This window comes from Chiloscyllium plagiosum, unplaced genomic scaffold (genome assembly GCF_037043375.1).
Source record: "Chiloscyllium plagiosum isolate Xiang-an unplaced genomic scaffold, Cpla_swu_hap1 HiC_scaffold_16, whole genome shotgun sequence".
NCBI classification, from domain to species: Eukaryota; Metazoa; Chordata; class Chondrichthyes; order Orectolobiformes; family Hemiscylliidae; genus Chiloscyllium; species Chiloscyllium plagiosum.
The window spans coordinates 33431367-33445171 of record NW_028270154.1 but is presented as its reverse complement, the minus strand read 5'-3'; the positions used below and the strand labels follow the sequence as shown (position 1 = coordinate 33445171).

Here is a 13805-nt window from a genome sequence, read left to right as displayed (position 1 = left end):
ATCCTTCGCCATTCCAATGAGAAAAGGCCTAGCACTCTCAACCTATCCTCGTACGACTATTCTCCATTCCATGCAACATCCTGGTAAATCTTCTCTGCACCCTCTCCAAAGCTTCCACATCTTTCCTAAAATGAGGTGACCAGAACTGCACACAGTTCTCCAAATGTGGCCTTACCAAGGTCCTGAACAGCTGCAACATCACCTCACGACTCTTGAATTCAATCCCTCTGCTAATGAACGCTCATACACCATAGGCCTTCTTACAAGCTCTCCGCCGCATCTGCTCCCAGGAGGACCAGTTCAAAATACGTACAACACAGATGGCCTCCTTCTTCAAGGACCGCAATTTCCCCCCCGACGTGGTCGACGGTGCCCTCCACCGCATCTCCTCCACTTCCCGCTCCTCCGCCCTTGAGCCCCGCCCCTCCAACCGCCACCAGGACAGAACCCCACTGGTCCTCACCTACCACCCCACCAATCTCCATGTACAGCGCATCATTCGCCGTCACTTCCGCCACCTCCAAACAGACCCCAGCACCAAGGATATATTTCCCTCCCCTCCCCTATCAGCTTTCCGTAGAGACCACTCCCTCCGCGACTCCCTTGTCAGATCCACACACCCCACCGACCCAACCTCCACTCCCGGCACCTTCCCTTGCAACCGCAGGAGGTGCAACACTTGCGCCCACACCTCCCCCCTCACTTCTCTCCAAGGCCCCAAAGGAAACTTCCATATCCGCCACAGATTCACCTGCACCTCCACCCACATCATCTACTGCATCCGCTGCAGCCGGTGTGGCCTCCTCTATATTGGGGAGACAGGCCGCCTACTTGCGGAGCGATTCAGAGAGCACCTCTGGGCCACCCGGACGAACCAACCCAACCAACCTGTAGCACAGCATTTCAACTCCCCCTCCCACTCCACCGAGGATATGCAGGTCATTGGACTCATCCACCGCCAAACCACAACAACCCGACGGTCGGAGGAGGAGCGTCTTATCTTCCGACTGGGAACCCTCCAACCGCAGGGGATGAACTTGGACTTCACCAGTTTCTTCATCCCCCCTCCCCCCACCTTGTCTCAGCCGGATCCCTCCAGCCCGGCACCGCCTTCCTGACCTGCAGTCTTCTTCTTGACCTCTCCGCCTCCATCCTACTCCGACCTATCACCCTCACCTTGACCTCTTTCCACCTATCACATTTCCAACGCCCCTCCTCCAAGTCCCTCCTCCTTACCTTTTATCTTCTCCTGCTGAACACTCTCTGCTCATTCCTGAAGAAGGGCCTGTGCCCGAAACGTCGAATCTCCTGTTCCCTGGATGCTGCCTGACCTGCTGTGCTGTTCCAGCAATAAAGTTTCAACTTTGATCTCCAGCATCTGCAGACCTCACTTTCTCCTACAAGCTCTATCCACCTGAGTGGCAACTTTCAAAGATCTATGAACATAGACCCCAAGATCCCTCTGCTCCTCCACCTTACTAAGAACCCTACCGTTAACCCTGTATTCCGCATTCTTATTTGTCCTTCCAAAATAGACAACCTCACACTTGACAGGGTTGAACTCCATCTGCCACTCCTCAGACCAGCTCTGCATCATATCTAAGTCCCTTTGCAGCTGACCACAGCCCTCCTCACTATCCTCAACTCCACCAATCTTCATATCGTCTGCAAATTCACTGACCCATCCTTCGACTCCCTCTTCCAAGTCATTAATAAAAATTACAAACAGCAGAGGACCCAGAAATCATCCCTGCGGAACTCCACTTGTATCTGGGCTCCAGGCTGAATATTTACCATCTACTACCACTCTCTGACTTCGACCGGTTAGCCAGTTCTCTATCCAACTGGCCAAACTTCCCTCTATCCCATGCCTCCTGACTTTCTGCATAAGCCTACCATGGGGAACCTTATCAAATGCCTTACTAAAATCCTGTACACTACATCCACTACTCTACCCTCATCTACATGCTTGGTCACCTCCTCAAAGAATTAAATAAGACTTGTAAGGCAAGACTTACAAATCCGTGCTGGCTGTCCCTAATCAAGCAATGTCTTTCCAGATACTCATAAATCCTATGGAGAAAGTGAGGGCTGCAGATGCTGGAGATCAGAGCTGAAAATGTGTTGCTGGAAAAGCGCAGCAGGTCAGGCAGCATCCAAGGAACAGGAGAATTTATATTTCGGGCATAAGCCCTTATGCCCGAAACGTCGATTCTCCTGTTCCTTGGATGCTGCCTGACCTGCTGCGCTTTTCCAGCAACACATTTTCAACTCATAAATCCTATCCCTCAGTACCCTTTCCATTACTATGCCTATCACCGAAATAAGACTAACTGGCCTGTAATTCCCAGGGTTATCCCTATTCCCTTTTTTGAACAGGGGCATGACATTCGCCACTTTCCACTCCCCTGGCACACCCCCATTGACAGTGAAGATGAAAAGATCATTGCCAACGGTTCTGCAATTTCCTCTCTTGTTTCCCACATAATCCTAGGATATATCCCGTCAGGCCCAGGGGACTTGTCTATCCTCAAATTTTTCAAAATGCCCAACACATCTTCCTTCCTAACAAGTATCTCCTCTAGCTTACCAGTCCATTTCATACTCTCCTCTTCAACAATGCGGTCTCTCTCATTTGTAAATACTGAAGAAAAGTACTCATTCAAGACCTCTCCTATCTCTTCCGGCTCAATACACAGTCTCCCACTACTTCCTTGATTGGACCTACCCTCGTTCTCGTCATTCTCATGTTTCTCACATGCGCATAAAAGGCCTTGGGGTTATCCTTGATCCTACCCGCCAAAGATTTTTTATGCCCTCTCTTAGCTCTCCTAATCCCTTTCTTCAGCTCCCTCCTGGCTATCCTGTATCCCTCCAATGCTCTGTCTGAACCTTGTTTCCTCAACCTTATGTAAGCCTCCTTCTTCCTCCTTGCAAGACATTCAACCTCCCTCGTCAACCAAGGTTCCCTCACACGACCATCTCTTTCCTGCCTGACAGGTACATACATATCAAGGACACATCATATCTGTTCCTTGAAAAAGTTCCACATTTCAACGACATCCTTCCCTGACAGCCTATGCTCCCAATTTATGCTTCTCAGATCCTGTCTTGCAGCATCGTATTTACCCTTCCCCCAATTGTAAAACCTGCCCTGTTGCATGCACCTATCTCTCTCCATAACCAAGGTGAAAGTCACAGAATTGTGGTCACCATCACCAAAATGCTCACCCACAAACAAGCCCATCACTTGTCCCGGTTTGTTACCAAGTACCAAATCCAATATTAATTAAGTTATATGAATTAAGCTTGGTTATATGAATTAAGCTCACCAACAAAGTATTCATCCAGCATTATAAGGTTGCCCACAATTGCTCTGGTTTACAGCTTCTCTTGTATGTATTTGGCCTCATAAGCAAACCACATAATTTCCATATCCATGAAGACTTCTTCACCAATTCTTCCACATCTAAGAGGGCTTCCAGTGGTTTATGGTCCATTTCTATGAGAACTTTGAGTATCTCATCTGAAAATCTTTTACATGCACCTGCGAATTTCAGGTGTCAGATAATATATTGGTTCCTGTAGACCTTCTGGTAGTTCTTGAAAGAACACTGAGTCTATAACTGGCTGAAACACTTACTGCAATGAAAGTTGGGAATGATAGATCATATTAGACTTAAAAGTCTGGGGAAATCAGCAAGTCTTTGATTCTTTGAAAAATAGCTTCTTAAATTGTATTCCAACAACCTTGTGAACTTTGTTTTTAATAACTGTTTCAAGGATTTAGTCATGGCTCTCAAATAAGCCAAGAATTTCACCGGCCGATTTACACTGCCTAAACACTTTTGTAAATCATCCACTGATTTGGAAAAGGAAACTCTTTATGCAATGTTGCCTTCTGTAAATTTGGCTTTCTGCCATCTTTTCAATGAAATAGCTCAGGAAAAGAATTGTTTCATTGAAGAATTCCCCTTTCTCATCAAGATTAGTTCCTTCAACCTGGAGATGCTTCAATATTGTGTACACCCTGGTCTTGTATTCTCATCTCACCATGTAGTAATACATTGCCCAGAAGACACATTACCTTGTAATATTAGTTATAGCATAGTGGAAGATTTCTGGGGGAGGTCACCATCCCAAAAAGCAATCTCCAAATGCAGTGTCAATGTTTGTTCAATGGAGGCTGCTGGAACCTGCTGTTGACATCAAGTTTATTTTTGTTTAAAAACATTGAATTTTAATAGTAAATAGACTCTCATTGATGGTGGACTGGGGGTGGATTTCTCTAGCCATGTCTCTATTGAATTGTGTGATTGACAAGTCTGTGTATTTAGGAATTGAGTGCTGATAGTCTTCAGTGGTGAATTTGTCCTTCTGTTCCACAGGTATTTCTGTAGTTATTTCAAATTCCAACTTCGAACACAATTTGGATACCATTTACTAATGTGACATCTTCCTTCAATTGTAAGAAATCTGAAAGAGATGAATTAGAAATTCTGACATGTTTGTTAATAATTAGTACCGATTAATAATGCTCTATATTTATAACATGCAGACAATATATCCAACTCATTGAAATTGTCAACAGGTTCCCCTAGATACTGTATTCATTTATTGAATCTTGCTCTTTCAGTAATACAATTGATTCTTAATAGCATTTTACAACTAATTTATTTTAAGACATCATCAAAGGTATCAGTATCCTCTTTAACCTTTTGTCTGAAGTTAGTTCATGATCTGCTAATAATCCCATAGTGTGATCACTTGTTCTATTTGTGATTCAGTGTGGAGAGCTGAAGCAATTCACATGAATTGTATGTTTCATTTGGCCAACCTAATTCTCAGTTTAAAGTTTAAATGACCTTGAGTCTGCCTGGAGGTGAAATAATTTTGTCCATGACTTTGTTTGAACTAAATTGCTTGCTTCAGATTCTGAAAGCTTTATAATTCAAAATTTGCTGCATCTTCAGCCTTTTCCCTTTTAAATTTGAGTTACAGTTTCAATTCAATTATATAATCTCTCAGAATTTCCAGCTTTAAGAATTTTTGGGGGGATTGTGATGACATTTCAATTACTGAGGAATGAAGTTTAGTCTTTTAAAAAGCTGTACATTGTAAAGGAATGGTAATTTAATAAGTATTAAAAGCTCCAGTCTTCAAAACTTTTATTCTTTTGTAATCTTTTTCTATTTGAATTAACTAATATTTGACTTGTTAAATCAGAAAGATTCTCTCAATATAGTTTGTTACCGATTATTTTCAATATTGTGAACACCATATTAAAACTCTAAATTGTTATTTCTTTATCAATTTAAGATTTTGATATAAAGAACTAAGATGGAGGGTTTTACCCCTCTTGTTGGTATGTTCTCATCATTTCAAACAAAATGGACAATTCTCACTCTTCCTACTTCTCCTCCAAATCCTTCAAACCCTTGTCTGAAAACAGTGTCTGAGATGTTTTTATTTCATTAAATGGTTTTATACAACAAATTTGAAACAACTGCTTGCAATATGATTTTCTTCTGTCCTTGACTTTTATATTGTAATGAAATGAGGTATGCTACTATTTTAAAGAATTCCTTCAAGAACAACCTCATAGAAAAATTTCAGTGACTTTTAACAATTTTTAATGATATGGATGCCCTTTTAATTGATGTCATGATTTTAAGTCCTCTATCAGCTTCCTGGTTGAAAATGTTGATGTAGGAATAAATATTTTCACCCTTCCTCTCAGGGACCGAACATACCTCTGGAGCCCAATACCAAGCGCATTCTTTAGATGGATCGCAGTTTCAGTTTATCTCTTTGTAGTTTAAGTGCAGCACTTGCTGATTCTCTCTCTTTTTAATATGTTTTCCCTAGCTCTGGCTGATTTTCACTCTAGATAAAAGCTGCTGTGCTGCTAGGGCTTTTCCAAACTGAACTGACTGGTTGATGTCTCTGACTTGCTGTTTCTACGTTAAATTAGTTGTATTTTTAACAGTTTTGTGCAACATTTATTTAATTCTCTTGTCTTTTTTTAAAATTCCTCTGAAGTCTTTGAACTGCTGGCATTTCCTTCACTTTCAACAGCAGCCTACACTGCTGGCACATCTTGAAAGAGAAGCTTACAGCTGATACCTGGTTCTTCTAGGATCTGCTTTGGGTATATTTGTTGCCATGGACAATCTTTCTGGTACTAATCTACAAGGCTTACATTAGTAAGTAGTGAAAGATTAACCACACAAGCTTTTTCAGAAGAGGCATCCACTTGGGTTGCAAGATGTGACTTATATAACAGGAATCCAAATTGCACCAGCTTAAGACTAGTTAACTACATTAACACAAGGTGGATACATTGGTATCTCTTATGACATAGTAACAGGGGGCTGGACTTTACCAAAAATTAGTTGTCAATTCCATGGCAGTTTTCTCTTTGTGAACACTTGTGAACACTTTCGAGTTTTCTCATGTCATTCGCTACTGCTCACCTAATTATGCATGTTCTATGTCTCCCTGGCACCACACTCCTCCTATTGTGCACTCAGTAGCAAACATACTCACCACTACTAGAACCTCGTAAGATTTGTGCTAACGGTACCAGTACCGTATCTGCAGGATTAGTTGTGATCCACTTACTGGATGGCCATGGTTCAAAACTTCTGATCCTGACTGTCCCAACTGTAGGATTAGCTACGTCCCCACCCCTGGACTGAGATCGGGCACTGTCCTTGGCTGACTGCGGTAACACCTTTTGACTGACAGTCTGCTTTGACTTAACTGAGGAATACTCCCCTTAAACTTTGAGACAATGTCACTTAGCTGAAGTGCACGCAGTGTGTTTGGTGAGAACACTGCTGACACGTTCTTTAGCTGTGGCATTAATGTAGCAATGTGCTGTGCAGCAATTTGTCCATCCCCTTGACTAGTCACTGCAAGCAGTCATGAAAGGCTGCCTAGCTTTGTACCTACTTTAGAAGGCATGGCATAGGTAAAGTGAGCCCACAAGTTCCGAAAGAGGTTGGCAAAGCACAAAAAGGTAAGGCAAAGCAGGGCTGCAGTGAGCAATGAATTGCACTCAATGTGAGTGAGTGTGAGAAACAAAAGCTCACTCACTTTAATAATTTCAGTCCGAGACAAATATCTGAATCCGCCATTGTTTATTTATACACCTATAGGTGGGTGCCCTGTCTCATTACCAGGTAAGGTAATGACAAAATGCACACCAAATCCAACAAACTCTCGAAATTTATACAGTTTGAATCCCCATATTTTTCCTTATTCCATTGTTTGTTCCCTGCTTCGCTTACGTCACTCATTTCCTTAAGACTGATCCCACAACTTCTGTTTATCCTGTTTTGTCCGTGACAAACTCTTATCTCTGACTCCCATAAGGGTGTTTGACGTCAGTCTATTGTAGATTATTGATTAAGCATATCTTTTCTTCTATCAGCATCTATTTCCATCCAGAGGCCACTTTGACCTCTTTGATTAGGGTTTGTTCCTGTGTCCCCGTGTAAGGGGGAAACAGATGCTTTCCTGTTTGCCCATATATCCACCATTGTTCTGTATTCATGTCTCATGCTTTCTTTTTGCTGAATATGTATTTTCTCATTCCTATTCTGTATCAGAATTTATACTTGCAGAAATAACATTAATTCATTTATATCCCACAATTTCCCCTTTTTCTTTTCATTACTATCTGTTATCTTCTGCATTTTTGTCTCTTTTTTTTTAAACATTGTTCCCAAAATTCGCAAGCATCATTTCAGAGATTTCATCCATCTTAGTCTCACTCATCTCCTTATTATTTAGTTGATAAAGTTCCTCTGTCTGATTCCCCTCAGGGGCATTCGTTTCATCAAGGCTGTTTCAATCAGCCTCTGGGTGAGCCCTCGTATACAGGGTATGACACAACAGCCAATGGCCACCAATACCCCGACTACTACTATCAGGGAAGTAAGGATAAAAACCACCACCCCCTTTCTCTGCTAAAATCATATCAAGGGCTATTCTGTTTTCCCATGCCATCCTACTTGTCGCATCAAGCTGTTCTGATATTCCTTTAACCGCCTCTCTTGTATAATTTTATAAATCGCTGTTGATTATAAAAAATGTAATTTATCCAGTCTACATTTTTATTCATTGTTGCCCACCAAAAGAGAGCTGACTCAAAGCCTGCTGCAATCTGGTTACGAGCCTTGAATTCAGGTACTCCCCTAGGGACTCCTACCGAATCGAGATAAATCCTGTCATCAAAAGAATTATCTAACAGTAATCTCTTACCCCTTCCCTTTTTCCCTACTATCTTTTCCTTCTCAAATGCCAGGGTAAATGGAATTGCCAATTGTACAATTGCGCATATCCCTCTCCAATCCGGAGGTAGGGTGGGTCTCAATATTTTTCCTCCACAGTACCACCACAGATCCGCTCGGGGAACCTTTAATGCTGAGTAGTTCCCTCCCTTCTCCGTTTCGGTAACATTCTTAATCTCTGTACATAATTTCAGCTCCCCCAAATCTCTCGACCGACTCGTACCTCGCTTGTGCACACATGACGTGTGATTTCCAACTGCGGCGGAAAATGTGGGGGGAACTTTTGCATCTTTCTCCTCCAAGGGAGGGAACATCAGAGATAGGGAGGTACAATTCCTATCATTCCATGCAGTCTCATCCTGATACAGGGCTATCATACATTTCATGCCCTTCCTGTCTCGCTTCCACCCGAGCGGAAAGGGAACCACCTGGGCCACTGGCCTACCGGAGGCACATGCATAGCAATTGCTTTTGTTCAGACTTTTTACAGTATACTTTACCCATTCAACCCAGGCATTTGTATCCCCGTACCCAGTCTCTATCTCGATGGTCTGTTTCAAATCCTTTACCTCTATAATTTTTACTACTGTAGGATCATTGGGAGGAGTGAAAGGTTGTATCTCATTACCCAGTAATTCTACCCATTTTTCCCTGTCCTATGCTAATTCGAAAACAACAGCCCACAAACTCCTTCCTATTTGCTTTCATTTCAATCCCAAATGTTTCATTTAATTGTACCTCATAAGTGCCACCTCCCAAAACCGCTCCGTGCCATGTGGTTTTTCTTATCGTTAAATATATGGGGTTACACTTTTTATTGGGACAATCGGTGCTGGTCGAAAGGGGGCCCGGTGTATTGTGACAAGACCATTATACCAGGTACCATCCCCGAGGCCATCCCCATAGGACTTAAGATGTATCTCTGAGTTGCGGTATTGTCTCTGATTAGCTACATTCCCACAATTTACTAAGCTACATATATCAGTGTCTATTACTTGTGGATTATCAGACTCAGGAACCATTAATAATACATATGAAAATGATATGTGACAAAATCCTAATACCAAGAGGGCTAGCATCATAACTCTAAGTATTCCCAGTATTCTGATCATTATGCTAAAACACAAAAAGGCTTAATATACAATCTTACAGAAATAATCCCGCGCTCGCATCGCCACTGTATAGTCAATTACTCAAAGTCTCTTTAGTCTGAGTTTCAGCGGGTCTTGCGTTGATTCGGCTGTCCAGACTTCTTCCTCAACTGGAGGGTCCACTGGCCCTTTGATCCGAATGTAGTGAGTCCAGCCTTTCTCCACCGTCCTTATTGCCGTTTCGGTAGTCAAAAGAGCCTGGTACGGCCCTTCCCAGTCTGGCTGCAGCTTAGTCTCTGTCCATGATTTTATTAAGACCCAATCTCCTGGCCGGATGGGATGAACAGCAAATTCAAGGGGCGGAGTCTGTGCCAATAGACCCTGTTTTCTGAGGAAAGATAAAGAGGAGGACAAGCCCAGTATATACTTCTTTAAAAACAAATCTTTAGTTTCGGGAATTGGCAATTCTCCCTGTGTTCCCAGATAAGGTAATTCAAATAAGATTTCATAGGGGGATAGTCCCAAATCTTTCCTCCGCCAAGGGACAAGCCCAAAAGGCATCCTTTAAATCTATCACACTAAACCATTTGTGATCATGAGGGATCTTACTTAATAATGTGTAGGGGTTTGGCACCACTGGGTGCCTGACCTGCACTATCCGATTTAATGTTCTCAAATCCTGCACCAATCGATAAGTTCCATCAGATTTCCGTACTGGTAGAATTGGGGTATTATAAGGAGACATACATGGCTCCAACAAACCATCTCTAATCAGTCCCTCAATTACTGGCTGCAGTCCTCATTTACCTTCTATGGAAATAGGATATTGTCGCTCACAGACAACGTCCCCTTTCCGTTTTAAATTTATTGTAAGGGGAGGGATCTGTAGTTTTCCACGATTCCCTTCTCTAGCCCATACAATAGGGTCTATCTCTCTCTCTGCATCCTCTGTCAATATTGCCAGTTGTACAACTAATTCTTTTTCCTGAATTTCAATCTCCAGTCCTATAAGGATAATTAGGTCTCTCCCCAGTAAATTACTTCCTATATCAGGGATATACAGCAGTTCCCCTGTGATCCTATCCTTAGAACCTTCTATCATCATAGGTTCAAATACTGGAACAGTAAATCCTTCCCCTTTCACCCCCGAAACAGTAATTGACCGTGTAAACATTTCTACTTTCTTTGGTTTAAAATTCGGCGATGACCGTGCTGCCCCGTATCTACTAGGGAGATTACCTCCTCCCAACACGGTCCCACCTTCAAGTTTATCAAGGGTTCCTGGTGGGCCCCTGAGGGCAGGAACCCCTGACACCCCTATTCTTCATCATAATTCATAAGCGGAATTGCCTTTTCTCCCTTTGTAGATCAGGACACTCCCGCTTAAAATGCCCTATCTTTCCACAATAATAGCATCCTTCCTGTAGCGACTTCCATCTCTGCCCCTGTCGCTCAAACCCTCTATCAAATGTTCCCCCTTGTCCTCTCCCTCTTTACAAACACTTTCTGTGCCTCTCTCAACAATTCATCTAATGGTTTTTCGCTCCACCCTTCTATCTTCTGTATCTTTCTCTGTATGTCTGGCCATGCTCTTGTCACAAAATGTACTTTCAAAAGACCCTGTGCCACTGGGTCCTCAGGGTTCATTCCAGAGTATTTCCGCATTGAGTCCCTTAATCTTTGCAAGAAAGCTGAGGGAGTCTCATCTTTCTCCTGTCTAATTTCAAAGGCTTTAATCAAATTCTGTGACTTCGGAACTGCCTCCCTTATTCCTTTTAGAATCAGGTCTTTCAATTCCCTCATTTCTTCTCTATGCTCTGGGTTTTGGTTTTCCCACTGGGGGTCTCTGAGGGGAAACTTCACCTCTCCCTGTCCAGCATCCCCATCTCCAATCGGGTGTTCCCTGTCCCATATTTTAATGGCAGTTCCTCGTACAAGTCCCTTTTCCTCCCCAGTAAATAATATATTCAAAATAGACATTAATTCAGCCCAGGTATACAGACTGGGCCCCAAAAATTGAACAATTTGTTCAGACAACCCCACCGGATCCTCAACCAGGACCTCCATTTCCTTTTTAAATGTTCTGACCTCCCCACTGGTGAGGGGGCACTTACAAACCCAATCTCTTTGTCCCCTATGGGTACCTCCCAAAGGGGATAAGTCGTTACGTTTTTCCCCTTTTTCTTTTTTTTTAAAGAAATATTGCAATATTTCTAGCTCCCCATAACTTCAAACACCAATTCATCAATTCATGCTTGACTAACCTTCAAAGCCTGTTCCTAACTTATAAATATATTTATATATATTTACGTTCATTTCTTCAGTATTTAATAGTCAAAATGCAAAATGCATACAGTTCCCAATTTTGCAATTTACTGTAATTACCCAGTTTTAGTCCTTTAATTTAGATCCAGAATTAGTTTCCTTAAATAGTCCTGACCAATCATTGCTCAATTACAATACTATAAGTCGTAAAATAATCAGAACTTGCCTTAAAAGAATTTGTCTACTCAAGTTTTTTTAAAAAAAAAACTTCTAATGCATGAACAATGGCTGAATCTAAGGTCACAGATATTAACCATAGAATTTTGCTTTTACTACAATCTAATGTTGAACTGAAACTTCAACTGTCCTCTATAAATCGCTTTTATGTAAAGATAAAAGAGATTAGTTAGAAACTGATAGTAAGGCAGTCATGATCTGTAAAAAGAACAGGAGTTATCATTCCTTTTTTTTTTCATAATCACAATAGAATCCTTAACCTTAAAAGAAATCATGTTAAATTTCCATAACAAAAATCAGATTCAAAACAGTCCTGGAACACAAGCTCCAGGGAATAAAACACAAACATTCAATCACCAACAAACAAATGTTCACTCAAACCAAATCACAAAGGGTTAAACTTCCTACCAGCTGTATAGCTCTTTTCATTCTCTCTCTCTCTCTCTCACACTCTCTCTCTCTCTCTCTCTCTCTCTTTCGCACATTGACATATAAACTCAGATATTCACAAACCCAGTCTTCGTCCGATCCGTACTTTGGCCAGAAGACAGCGGGACGAAGAATGGATTCCTTAGTCCATACAAAGCAACAATATTTAATCATCTTTCTCCCTTGCACAAGTATTATTTTGCCAATTTCCACAACATCCTGCCCAAAGGACTTTCCGGAGGAATGTTGTAAGGGACCCCGCCTCCATTTCCATTGCCTTTTCCTTACTTTGTTTCCCCGGAGGCTTTTTCCTAACCCAAAGCGCAAGCCATATTGAGTTCCTTCGTTAGTCCCTTATTAACTACTAAAACTCAATCCCGGCCACCAAGGCAATACTTAAAAGTCAATTTTCTTACCTTGGTCTGTGCACAGAGTTGCCTGGCCCCTTTTGTCACCGTATCTTCTATCGAGCTCCTATCACTGTCTGATTCAGATGTCTCTCTTATAGGATTCACATCAGTCACCCAAGGGAGCAGACCAAACCGGGACACGAGACCGCTCCTCAATGGGGAACGGGACGCGTCTTCCCAGTGTCCAAGGCCAGCCACTCCCCCCGGTGATGGAAGAAAATCCCGGACGAGCCCCCAATTGTGAGAAACAAAAGCTCACTCACTTTAATAATTTCAGTCCGAGACAAATATCTGAATCCGCCATTGTTTATTTATACACCTATAGGTGGGTGCCCTGTCTCATTACCAGGTAAGGTAATGACAAAATGCACACCAAATCCAACAAACTCTCGAAATTTATACAGTTTGAATCCCCATATTTTTCCTTATTCCATTGTTTGTTCCCTGCTTCGCTTACGTCACTCATTTCCTTAAGACTGATCCCACAACTTCTGTTTATCCTGTTTTGTCCGTGACAAACTCTTATCTCTGACTCCCATAAGGGTGTTTGACGTCAGTCTATTGTAGATTATTGATTAAGCATATCTTTTCTTCTATCAGCATCTATTTCCATCCAGAGGCCACTTTGACCTCTTTGATTAGGGTTTGTTCCTGTGTCCCCGTGTAAGGGGGAAACAGATGCTTTCCTGTTTGCCCATATATCCACCATTGTTCTGTATTCATGTCTCATGCTTTCTTTTTGCTGAATATGTATTTTCTCATTCCTATTCTGTATCAGAATTTATACTTGCAGAAATAACATTAATTCATTTATATCCCACAGTGAGCATTAAGAAAACAAGTGAAAATCCCAGAAATACACCCTCCTCTGCATGAGATGTGTGACTGTCACTGTGTGTAAAGTAGCCTGACAGTAGCATTACAGTGAGAGGTGTCAGTGTCTGGAGGAGCAAGCAGGTACCCAGTCTGGCTTTTGTGTCAGTAATTGTCACTCTTTAGTTTCTGTCTGGCACATGGTAGAACAACAAACCGCACATAAACAAGACAAGAACAGGTAGATGTTGATGTTTGCA

The 13805-nt window shown here is 42.1% G+C and overlaps 1 long non-coding RNA gene across 1 annotated transcript; it reads right to left on the bottom strand.

Moving 5' to 3' along the window:
* Positions 1 to 7128: 7128 nt before the first annotated feature.
* LOC148147510 (uncharacterized) lies at positions 7129 to 13547 on the bottom strand. Its single transcript, XR_015759722.1, has 2 exons — positions 12739 to 13547; positions 7129 to 9779 (listed from the first exon to the last, which is right to left on the bottom strand). It is a non-coding gene; the product is annotated as an uncharacterized LOC148147510 (long non-coding RNA).
* Between the last annotated feature and the right edge of the window lie 258 nt (positions 13548 to 13805).